Source organism: Aricia agestis, chromosome 3 (assembly GCF_905147365.1).
Source record: "Aricia agestis chromosome 3, ilAriAges1.1, whole genome shotgun sequence".
Lineage (NCBI taxonomy): Eukaryota > Metazoa > Arthropoda > Insecta > Lepidoptera > Lycaenidae > Aricia > Aricia agestis.
In genome coordinates, this window is record NC_056408.1 from 4,810,516 (window position 1) to 4,823,147 (window position 12,632).

At 37.4% G+C, this 12,632-nt stretch overlaps 1 long non-coding RNA gene across 1 annotated transcript; it reads left to right on the forward strand.

The window, feature by feature from the left end:
* Nucleotides 1-8,112: 8,112 nt before the first annotated feature.
* On the forward strand, nucleotides 8,113-12,089 carry LOC121725526. The gene is made up of 2 exons (XR_006035396.1): nucleotides 8,113-8,157; nucleotides 12,027-12,089. It is a non-coding gene; the product is annotated as an uncharacterized LOC121725526 (long non-coding RNA).
* The last annotated feature ends 543 nt before the right edge of the window (nucleotides 12,090-12,632 follow it).

Below are 12,632 nucleotides of genomic sequence, written 5' to 3' on the forward strand. Positions count from 1 at the left end.
GGAAAAATGCGGAAACGTAGGTGAAATTTTGCAGTTACAGTTTATATAGTGAAGGAGTGTATCGAGCTAATATTATAAACAATATTACACACACTACAATGTGCACACTACCATCTTTTTGAATGACATTAAGCCTATACATACGAATTATACTCTTTTGTTTATGGTTGAAGTCTGTTGTCAAATTAAAAATGGATTGTTGTTTTTTTTATTAAATCTGAAATAGCCAATACTTTAAAGTTAAAAGGAGAGCCAAAAAAAAAGATAATTTTTAAGGTCGAACTTCGACCATTGGGCGATCTCTAGTACTTACACATAATTTTGTATTATTTTAGTTTCGTACTCCAATTCTGATGCTCTATAATTGACCATTTTTATTTTTTCTTGTAGTCGGTCACGAGAAAAGAGCATGGTGTCCATGCAGGACACGGGAGCACCGTGCACATACTTGAGCACTATAAAACTCATGCGTAGCTGGCCTGGTGGTGGAGGTGCCCAAATGTGTGCGCAGTGCATAAGAGCACTCACTTCCTTTACTATAACCTGATGAGAAGGATAACTGACACGACCGACACGAGACGCAGGACCGACTTTTTTATGCCCATCCGACGCATCATCTTTTCTGTCAGAGTACAGTCGTCCGCCTGCATTGTCCAAACCCAGCCTCTCCCAAAATGGATAACACCCCCTTCTGGGCGCTAAAGATCTAAAGGGAGGTGGTAAGGGCTAATTAAAAAAATGGGGGCGTTGTGTGGTGACCTGGGGGGTTGATTTTTTATTTCATTTTATCCAGATGCATTTTAAATTAAATGCATCTATTCCCTCACATTAGTTTTAATTTTTGACTAGCAAGTTATTGATGCGACTACTTCTAATAAATTTTTAATAAATTTTGTAAAAAAAAACCTAGATTCGGGATTTAAGGAAATTAGGGAATGAAAATTAAGTCGGTGATAATGGTAAACATTATTATGGTTTGAAAACGACTGATTAAGCATTTTGTATTTATTTTTATAAAATTTGCGACAAAGACTAAATAAAGGTAAGAAAGTAGGTGAAATAATGGAGGCTCTAAAAATAATTTGTTCACAAGGTAAGTTTTGTTACCCCTGTCCTAACCAAACATGACTACATTTTTTAACGTAGAAACCCACGACCTCCGTCAAGAGCCACGCTTTGAATCACTGGACCATGGAAACGTTACAATACATAAAAGGCCTCCTGAAACTATCCCTTACAAAATCTATGCATCGATCTACATGCATCAATAAAGACAGGCAAAACGTCAGGCCTAGGCGTACAACATAAGCACAGGGCTTAGGGCAGACAGGCTTTAGTAAGACCTATGAATGCAGCATCAGAATCAGAAGTATCAAAGTCTATTGAGGAAACAGACTCATAGTTCAAATACGAACGATACAAAAACATTGATTCGATAATAACAACAGCAAAGTATGAGATGACATGACACTTGCGTTGCTTTAATATGTAAAATACCATATTTATATATTTTTCAATAATTTATAGTAAAATTCTGAATAACAAAATCCGACATGTTGCGCACGCCATATTATCTCATTATTTAAAAGCTCACCTGACTCTAAAAATCAAACATCGTCCTTCTCTCTTCACACTCACGGGTCTTTCATATGCCAGGTGACAAAGGACGACGCGGAATCATCGCCGAGTTAGTTTTACTTGAATAAAAGACGAACTATAATGATTATGAAAAAAGTGTTTTGAACAAATTTAAGTTTTATCAATACCTTTTTAGATATTAAAAATATTAAAAATCCAAGCAAAAATGTGTCTAAAACAAAAGGTTTTTTGTAAAAAGGTTTTTTGTAAAAAAGAAACTATTGAGCATTTTTTGAGTAATCGTATTTTCGTCTTGAGCATTTAATCTTTATGAACTGAAGTTACTTGTGTCAAAAAATCAGTTTTCTAGACCGTACAGATTTTGAGATCTAGGTTAAAGTATGTAGTCAAGTTAGGGTCATATGGGCTCTTAATATCGAACGTTGTCAAATATCGAACAAAACTTTTTGTTTACTGTATGTGCTGGTGATACCGTCTAGCGTGAAAACATTGCAGTAATATAATAGTATCCGATTCTTTCTTATTCTAAGTTGAATACAAAGCAGTATGCAATAAAACACATACGAAAGTCTGCGTGGGAACAACATTATCGACTTGGCAATCATTATTGTATTTCAGAATACGTTTATTTTTCATCGTAAGTGCCCTCGGAAGTGATCTCATGTCGGGAACTAAATTCAAAGTATATTTTCAAAGTGCACTACAAACGAGCTAATGGCCACACTGGTTAATCCAATTCCAACTTTATTTCCTGAAGCGTAAAGTGCTAAGTTGTGTGAGATGGGACTGAAAGTATACATACAGGCTTTTGCTGTTACAGCAAATCGTCTTTATACAAAGTACTTAATAGAAAACTATCTGTAATCGCTTTAACGATAGTGTTTAAAATAGCTTCTTACATTCAAATGCAAAATGCATAGAATCTTATTCAATATAGTTTTAAATTCTTACAAGTAACAAAAACTCTGTGTTTACGTGTTGCAACTGTTGAATAGCTTTGTCCACACTGTGCCTTTTTCTGTTCGTCAAGGGCATACTTTCGCTTTGTTACCTACTAAAAATGACAGTTGGCGTTGCGTTCGTTGACTCATTCAATTATTGAATGCGCCAAAACGAAAGTTGAATGAAAGATGATGACGAAAATTAAAAACGAAAGCGCGTAGTGCGGACATAGCTATTAGATTTTGATAAAATTTAGGAATAGATTAGGCCTTTGAATGACTCTTGTGTTATAACGCAAGTCTCAAGCATTTAACTTAAGCACTTTAGATTACAGCGGGGCTAAAATATGGTCGCTTTGTAGAATCATAATATGAATCATAATATGATTAATTTTCTTAAAATTGCAAAATGGTCACTATGCTTACAATTCATGTCTACAGATCGACAAGGCTTTATATGAACGTGGCGAAAAGAGGAACTAAAGCTGCTATCATACAAAAACGTCATTTTTGACTGTTCTTTACGTGCAGCGCCCCCGCCGTTCATAAAAATTAAAAAGCCTTGTCGATGTGTAGTAACTTGTACTAATTTGACATTTGTCAGTTTGACAGTTTTGACAATTCATTTGCTGAATTAATTGAGAGGAATTGCTACCATTTTAGCCCCGCAGGACAGATTATAGCGATTAATTTGCTTATGTTGACAACATAATACATAATATGCCATGATTTCCTGTCATCTTAAAAATAAATTATCGTAATCGTAAATTCTACGACGTATTTTTTTTTTATGAAATAAGGGGGCAAACGAGCAAACGGGTCACCTGATGGAAAGCAACTTCCATCGCCCATGGACACTCGCAGCATCAGAAGAGCTGCAAGTGCGTTGCCGGCCTTTTAAGAGGGAATAGGGTAATAGGGGAGGGTAGGGAAGGGAATAGTTGAGGGTAGGGAAGGGAATAGGGTAGGGGTTAGGGGATTGGGCCTCTGGTAAACTCACTCACTCGGCGAAACACAGCGCAAGCGCTGTTTCACGCCGGTTTTCTGTGAGAACGTGGTATTTATCCGGTCAAGCCAGCCCATTCGTGCCGAAGCATGGCTCTCCCACGTATCACGGATTTCTTTCAAAACAAGCCGATTTTCACACTTTCAATCCTACTGTCCAGTATAAAAGCTTTAAAGAATAATATTTACTTTATGCATGACAATAAATGAAATAAAATAAAGCCGTTTTTGCTTTAAATGAATGTTATTGATATGAATCATGAGAGGCGTTTATCACGGCTGTGGGAAACCTGACGTTGCGATGATTTAGTTTAATGTAGATATTTTTAATGGCCACACATGGATTTAAAAGGTTTCAGTTGTTATTTCCAGACGCTTTTATTTTAAACTGTATATTTAATTAATATTTGAATTGAGAACTTCTCTCGCTTATGCACGTTTTTCGGATAAAATAATCTATATACATAAAACTCAAAGGTGTTAGGTGACATCTATCAACGCACAGCCCAAACCACTGGACGGATCGGGCTGAAATTTGGCATGCAGGTAGATGTTATGACGTAGGCATCCGCTAAGAAAGGATTTTGATAAATTCCAACGCCAAGGGGTTCAAATAGGGGATGAAAGTTTGTATATAATATTTCCTCTTGACGCGAGCGAAGCCGCGGACAAAAGCTCGTATTATATAAAACTAGTTGACCCGGCAAACGTTGTTTTTCCATATAAATTACTTACTAGAAGTAATTAATATGGCAAAACAACGATGCAAGAAGAATATAAAATACCTATTCTCAGGCCTAACGATTGAATATACAAAATTTCATTAAATCGGTTGAGCCGTTTAGGAGGTGATCGCACACGAACACTGTAACACGAGAATTTTATATGTTAGATATAAATTCATCTAAAATTCTTTTCTTTATTCTGTCCACGAAATAAATCCGAAAATGTGATTCGAACGATAAATAAAGTCTTGGACGACTCTTAAAAGCTCAGAACGTCTCAGTTTATCCTTTTGTGAATGTAATATTTATTTAAAACATGACGTTGTTTTACATACTGAAACATTGCATTTGAATAATTTAATATTTTAACTTTTAAAATATGTACATTGTACTCGTAGTGGCGAAGTTATTATATTGTTTTGATGGGATTTTGCTTTACTTTTTAACTGCGGATCAACAACGATTCTGAGCACTTGAATTTAGGGCCTGTATTCTCTTTGATTAGTGCAAGTGATTAGGAGAAATCAAAGGAATTGCACTAGTCAGTCGCTGTCTAGTCTCCACTCGTACTTTCTCCTGATTACTAATCACCTGCACTCGCACTAATCAAAGTGAATACAGGCCCTTAGTTATAGAAATTGTCATTCAGTGACATCATAAATCAAGTAAAATTGTACTTGGATGACATTTTGAGGAATAATTGAGTCTGAAACATTTGTATCATAGATGACAAGAAATAAAATCATTTTTTTTAATGAAATAAGGGGGCAAACGAGCAAACGGTTCACCTGATGGAAAGCAACTTCCGTCGCCCATGGACACTCGCTGCATCAGAAGAACTGCAGGTACGTTGCCGGCCTTTTAAGAGGGAAAAGGGTAATAGGGGAGGGAAGGGATGGGAAGGGAAGGGAATAGGGGAGGGTAGGGAAGGGAATAGGGTAGGGGATTGGGCCTCCGGTAAACTCACTCACTCGGCGAAACACAGCGTAAGCGCTGTTTCACGCTGGTTTTCTGTGAGAACGTGGTATTTCTCCGGTCGAGCCGGCCCATTCGTGCCGAAGCATGGCTCTCCCACGTATAATTAGCAATTAATAATATTATTGTGAACCAAAGTTACACTATTTGTCTATATGAATCATACATAGTTGTAGAGTTTAAGAAAACTCCTGCATCTCTACACTCGCCCATGATGCAAGCCATATATACAAACGTAATTATGAGTGATTTTCGTCTATGATTGTCCATAATCGTCGCCAATTATGCAATGTTCATGCTTGAAAATCATGGTGGTAAAACATCATATCGTGGAGACAGGCCTTTATTTTTACCATTGCGTCTGCTAAACTATAAACATAGTTAATTCACAGACTTATTAAAAGTATCAAGATCGTATATTAAGTCCAGAGCACAGTTTTCTTAATTTATTAGCGCTGTGCAGATTTCATTAGCATTTTATCACAGTGTGTCGAAGAGATAAATTTAATGTAATCTGGTAAGATGAAAAGTTATTTATAAAGCTCTGCACTGACCTTAGCTTGACCTAAGATATATTTATACTTTGTAGTTAAAAATATTGGCAAAGGTGATATCAAAAGTCAACATAATATATCCTAATGCAGTACCTACTCGTAAATTAAAAAAATGTACGTTTTTCTGTATTACATACTAATATTATAAATGCGAAAGTGTGTCTGTACTCTGCCTATCTGTTACATCTTAACGCCCAAACCACTGAACCGATTTTGCTGAAATTTGACATGGAGATACTACCCGGGAATGGACATAGGACATAGGATATTTTTATCTTGGAAAAATGTACGGCTGTCACGCGATAAACGAATTTTGGCGCAACGGAGTTGCGGTCGTCATCTAGTTTTATATATTTATATTTACGTTCGTAACAACTTAAAACAAATGTGGAAGTTCCAAAAATTTTTACACTTAGCAATTATTTCTTTGCGCTAAAATGATTTATTATTGCATCTTCATTCTTCATGTAAGAATATTTAAATGTTTTAAAAGTATTTTAAGAAAAAAATGTATTATGTATGCGATTTGACATAAGTCATCGCTTAGCTAGCGAATACTAATGTCAAATCCCATACATTTTTTTATGAAATAAGGGGGCAAACGAGCAAACGGGTCACCTGATGGAAAGCAACTTCCGTCGCCCATGGACACTCGCATCATCAGAAGAGCTGCAGGTGCGTTGCCGGCCTTTTAAGAGGGAATAGGGTAATAGGGGAGGGTAGGGAAGGGAAGGGAATAGGGGAGGGTAGGGAAGGGAATAGGGTAGGGGATTGGGCCTTCAGTAAACTCACTCACTCGGCGAAACACAGCGCAAGCGCTGTTTCAAGCCGGTTTTCTGTAAGAACGTGGTATTTCTCCCGTCGAACCGGCCCATTCGTGCCGAAGCATGGCTCTCCCACGTGTAAAAATACATTTTGTCGGCGTTTACGATAATCGCTAGACACTTGTCTCTAGGCCTTGTATTGTAACTTGGAATATTGGCGCTATGAAGGCCTAGATCCCGTAGATTACTGATATTTCACCGTAGTCAGTTAAAAATACAAAAACTAAACTTCGACAGTATCGCTAAAAACCCTTTCAAAGTCCCACGTTTTCCGCTACAAACTGCAAAAAATCGCGCGTGAAATCCTCAGCGTCGGATATTAGTTTTAGTTGTTGAGTTCTCTCCGGCGCGACAAAATTGATCCATCGCGATGGATAGCTGCGGTAAAACCGACATGGCCGATTTAACACGGAGCCGCGATATATAAGGGCCGGTGTAGACGGGCCACAGACTGTACATATAATAATTATCTTAACCTGGAGCTTACCGCCGTACTCAGAGACATTTAATTATGATTAACCTTCAATTTCATGAAGAGTTTGACAGATAATGTATGAGGCTTATGTCAAAATTTGTAATTAATTACATTAAAGTAATTTTTTTTTTATGATATAATATTTTATATCATAAAAAAATATATAATATTAGGGGAGGGGAGGGAAGGGAAGGGAAGGGAATAGGGGAGGGTATGGAAGGGAATATGCTAGGGGATTGGGCCTCCGGTAAACTCACTCACTCGGCGAAACACAGCGCAAGCGCTGTTTCATGCCGGTTTTCTGTGTGGACGTGGTATTTTTCCTGTCGAGCCGGCCCATTCATGGCGAAGCATGGCTCACCCACGTACAGAAGTGTTTGGTCCAGTTTTTTGCTATAGTTATTAGTAATAAGTAAAATTATTATTTTTTATATTAATTAAGATTTTTAAATCATCTTTTTATTTAGTCGTTACAAATGTTGTAAGCAGACAGTTCATAACCAAGTAGACAAATCAAATACTAAAAACACTTCCGTACAAATTTAGAAATGCATCTACGCGTCACATTGCGGTCTGAATTGACCCTTACAATATCACGACAAACTGTGTAGCAACTGTGGCCATTTAAAAATCCCGTCTGCACCATCTTTAGCTCTGATAACAAAATTCACGCTGTTTGGGCACAAATTTTAATACCTAATGAGGAATGTTGGTATAATCCACTCAAATGTATGTCTTCTGAGTATTTGCTCTGTAGAATGCTTTTCGGAATTATACGGTCGATTTATGCTATTGTATGCGGTTGAATTCTTGGTAAACTGTATATTAAGTCTTTATTTCAGTTCTGAGAATTCTTAGCGGATATTCGAAATTCTGAATTTACTGAAATAAAAAATCTTGAGAGGTGTCAAGGGACACCCGAATGGAACGAAGTTATGGATGTTCAAAAAACCTGTATACATATACACTCAAAAAAAATATTTACATCTAGTTGACGCACAGGAATATTATCAACGCCCTCTGCCCCTACCATGCAGGTACTAATAAAAAAGTGTCAAGGTCAATTATCGTTATGTCTAGTCTTTCTAGCCTTTGCCAGACGCGCGATAAGGAACTCCGTTCCAAAAAACGGAATTGTTCACTACATCGGGACACTATAAGGTGAAAACAGTATATAAATAATTATGTACGGTAGAATATATTCCTATTAGATTATCCCATATAGAAACATGCACACTGTAGCATTATTTCACATGTTTAGAGAGCAGAACTGTACAGGATAACGTGATGCGCTTTCGTGTCATTGTTACGACTGAGTTACTCCACATCATAATATTAGTATTGTGTTAATGGAAAAGACAATAAAGGCCACATCCAGACACTTTTTATGATCACCTAACTTTGATTAAATTATTTTAACATCAAGTTAGTGGAAATTATGCCGAAATCCTAATGAAATTAAAATTATATATAAACATTATGAATACGGCGCTGTAAAACGCTTTTTAAATAAGGTGCCTCCTATGCTAAATACGCTTCTAAGCATGTCATAAGTGTCACTTAAGTAACGTGGCCGTTACTTTATCATGGCGCCTCTACAAGATGGCCCAGCGCTGGCCCATCAAATGGCGGTGTGGCGCCTCTATAAGATGGCCCAGCGCTGGCCCATCAAATGGCGCATGCAGTGGCTATAGCTAGGGAATGCAATCCTGCAAGATAATTTCAATCCCGGTTTTTGTGGGATTGAACCATCACAATCAATTAACAATTGGATATTAGTCTGTAATGATAGTTGTAAGAATGTTTAATAAATAAATAAATAAATCCCGCTGGATCCCGGTATTTGCGGGATCCCGCAGGGTGGACTTAAACTTTTAAAATAAATCGTTATAAAGACTATACTAATCTGCGTTGCCAGACGTCCCGATTTTGGCGGGATGTCCCCATTTTTTCATCAAAATTAAATGTCCCGTGCGGGACAGGCACAGTCCCGCTTTTCGGGAAAAGCCCGAACGTAGGTACGTGCAGCGTGCTGAGAAAGAATGAAGATAAAAGTACAGGAGGTAGAGTTGTGGATTTTCTTTGGCTACTTTAGCTATCTTTTGTCACGTAAACGTTATTCTAACGCAAATAAAAAGATAAAAATTAAAAAAAAAACTTTTGATTTTATACTTTTTCTTACATTGTCCCGCTTTAGACTGAAGAATCCCGCTTTTTTTCTCAAAAAGTTTCAAAGTCCTGACTTGGCACAAAAAAAATCTGGCAACGCTGATACTAATTGATAGAAATCGTTTTATTCTTAGAAACTCAACTAAACTCGGTCACTTTTTTTACAAGGGCTTATTAATACCTACTTCATACCTTAGATATAAAAAAAAAAACTTAACATTTTATGTTACAATAATAGTTAAAAAACTAAAAACACGCCTATTTATTTTCATCTAGTATTAAAATTATTTATTTTTTCGAAATATAGAGAAAGTTGTGCTATAAGATTACGTTACATTTATAGGTACAGCCCAAGCTTATAAAATTATGTTAAAAAAGTTAAGGTATTAGTTGTATCTGCCAAACGGCACAACGACACAAGACGACATTCGACACAAGGTAGCCACTAGCCAGCAGCTGAAAAAGTTGGCTCAGCCTCCACGCTGGTTGATGCAATCATTGTTATTTAAGGTGAATTATTAAAGGTGAACAGAATGTAAATTGTTTAGTGGGCTGCCTGTAGCCAGTTGCACGCACCCTCGCGCGCAGAGCACGTATGAATCACGCTTCTTTGTAATCCTGCCAGTCCCACGGGATCCCGCTAAATTTTCGACCGGGATTAGTCCCGCAAAATACATGCGGGATCCCGGTATTGCATTCCCTAACTGATGGCCGTGTTCAGTTGTGACTTGTGATCTAAACGTCGTTCAAGATGGACGTGGAAGCATTAGCCGCTGCGGCAATATCTGTACAGCACATATCATCATTTCATTAATGTACACACTGCACAATGTGTGTGTGTATCTATGTTTGTTATTATACATACTATACTGTCGCAGACGGAGTCGCGGGCAACAGCTTGTATAATAATATCTATGAACAATCTATGGTCAATATATTTATACAGCACGTACAATTTTCAATTTTGTAACTTCACTAGCTGACCCGGCGTTGGTTTACCACATAAGTTATTTCTAATAGGCAATAGAAATCTTATATCTATAAACGAGCGATTCTTGTATATAAATATATAATTAAAATCTCGGAATCGGCTCCAACGATTTTCATGAAATTTAGTATATAGGGGGTTTCAGGGGCGATAAATCGATCTAGCTAGGAATCATTTTTAGAAAATGTCATTTTATTCGTGTTTTATCGAATACCGAGCAAAGCTCGGTCAAATAGCTAGTAATATAAAAATGAGATAGAAACCCATTCTCAGGATTCTAACGAATGTACATACAAAATTTCGTTGAGCCGTTTTAAAGGAGTTCGCGCACAAATACTGTGACACGAGAATTTTATTTATAAGATTATTATGAGACGACGTACTCGTCATTTTGAATGAAATTCGTAAATTGACATACGACGACCTCACTCACCTTCCTCGACCGCTCGCTGGGCATTGATATACAAACCCAAGATACACAGTTGCGAACAAAAGTAAGACTCAAAACTGTCGCCAAATACTCGTCTTTACTATTATAGGTACTTTTAATCAAACTATAAACAGTTTTTTTACAAAGGAGTCCACAAAAAGCAATAAAATTTTATGACCGAACTTCGCCGGTAAGACAAGGCATAGTGGTGAGACGTATTTTTCATATATATGTTTTTTAATTCAATGAAATAATTAGGTTGTAAGAGTTAATTAAATTGTGTTCTAAACACAAATCACAATCCACAATACAAAGATACTTAGGTTTCACAACTTTCATCTAAGAGTTTATGTTAAATAAATAAATATGTATATGTTTTGCGTATGATATAAATATGTATAAATGAACGAAACAAATATTTATTAGATAAACTGTTATTTTTTCCAAATATTACAATTAAACTTAAAACTTAAATCTATAATTATTTTTTAACAGTCATGGTCATAATTATATGTAACACTTATATGTAATGTGTATCTTGGGTTTTTTGTATATTAATGTCGCTGGGTCCCTTTGATGAGCGGCCGAAAAACCGACACCGCCGCCATCCCACAACCATCGCTGGCGCCATAAGCCATCCTACGCCTACGTCCTCCCCACGCTGGGCCATCGTGATGGCCAACTACGCTGGCCCATCTTGTAGAGGCGATACACTGCCGCCACCCCACAACCATCGCTGGCGCCATAAGCCATCCTGCGCCACTACGTCCTCCCCACGCTGGGCCATCGCGATGGCCAACTACGATGGCCCATCTTGAAGAGGAGCCATTAGTTATCTCAGTTTGTCAGGTCATTGACCCCTTTGACGTAGATTTAGGAGACGACTGCTTGAACACGTCAATCCACTTACCCTTCCTGACTTGAATGTCCTGTGTAGATTGAACACTAAATATCACTTAAGTGTGTTTTGGCTGCGACAGAGCTAAAAAGGATTTTGGGAGTCTGCGTGTTTTTTGTTCTGTATCTTTTTCTCTGAAATTTGACATGGATATAGTGTCGGAAAAGGACATAGGATTCTTTTCGTATCGGAAAAATGTATGGTTCCCGTGCGCTAAACGAATTTTGGCGCAGCGGAGTTGCGACCTGCGGGCGCCATCTAGTAGATTTATATAAGACAAACAAGAAAAATTTCAGGCTATATTATATATTCCTGAGTCCCATTTAAATATGCGAAAAATATTGTTATTCCAACTTCAGCTAGCCCAGGAACTAAAAACACCACCTCAAAGTCGAAATGTCGAGTCTAGTCGAGTATTTTATGTGCCCGAAAAAAGTGTCGAGGTCAAATATCGTTCTGTCTAGCCTCATTTCGCAACGCCGAACGCGCTATAACGAACTTCGTTCAAAAATTATTATGTTTCGCTCGCGGAGTCCCTACAAGACCTTTGCGAAGCCCCAAGGCTTTGCACACTTTGAGAATGGCTGGTGTAGTGTATTTAACTAGATTCTACATGATCCGTTCTATTGTATTCTTCTTTTATGTTCTTTTGAATCATAAATAACTTTTGAGCCGTTTCAACAAAGCGATAAACTTCTAAACTCTTTGTGTGGACTCATATCAGTTATATAGCAAGTTGAGTTAACTCGTATTTTTATGTTATCCTTTGTGGATAACAGTTTAAGTTACTCAATTCACAAGTCGTTCCACATATTTGAGCTATCTTTGGTAATTGGCTCAATTTATAAACAAAATCAAAATTACTTAGCCGGTCCCACGATCAATAGTATTGTCAATTTCACGCTTCAATTTTATTGGACAGCTTACATTTTGACAATTAGATTGAAGGCGCGCGATTGCCGATTAGAATATGTTCAATATCAATTATCAACCCTATTCGGAGCGTGCGAAGTGGGTGGAGGGAGTAAAGAAAGCGATTGCCGCGCTTG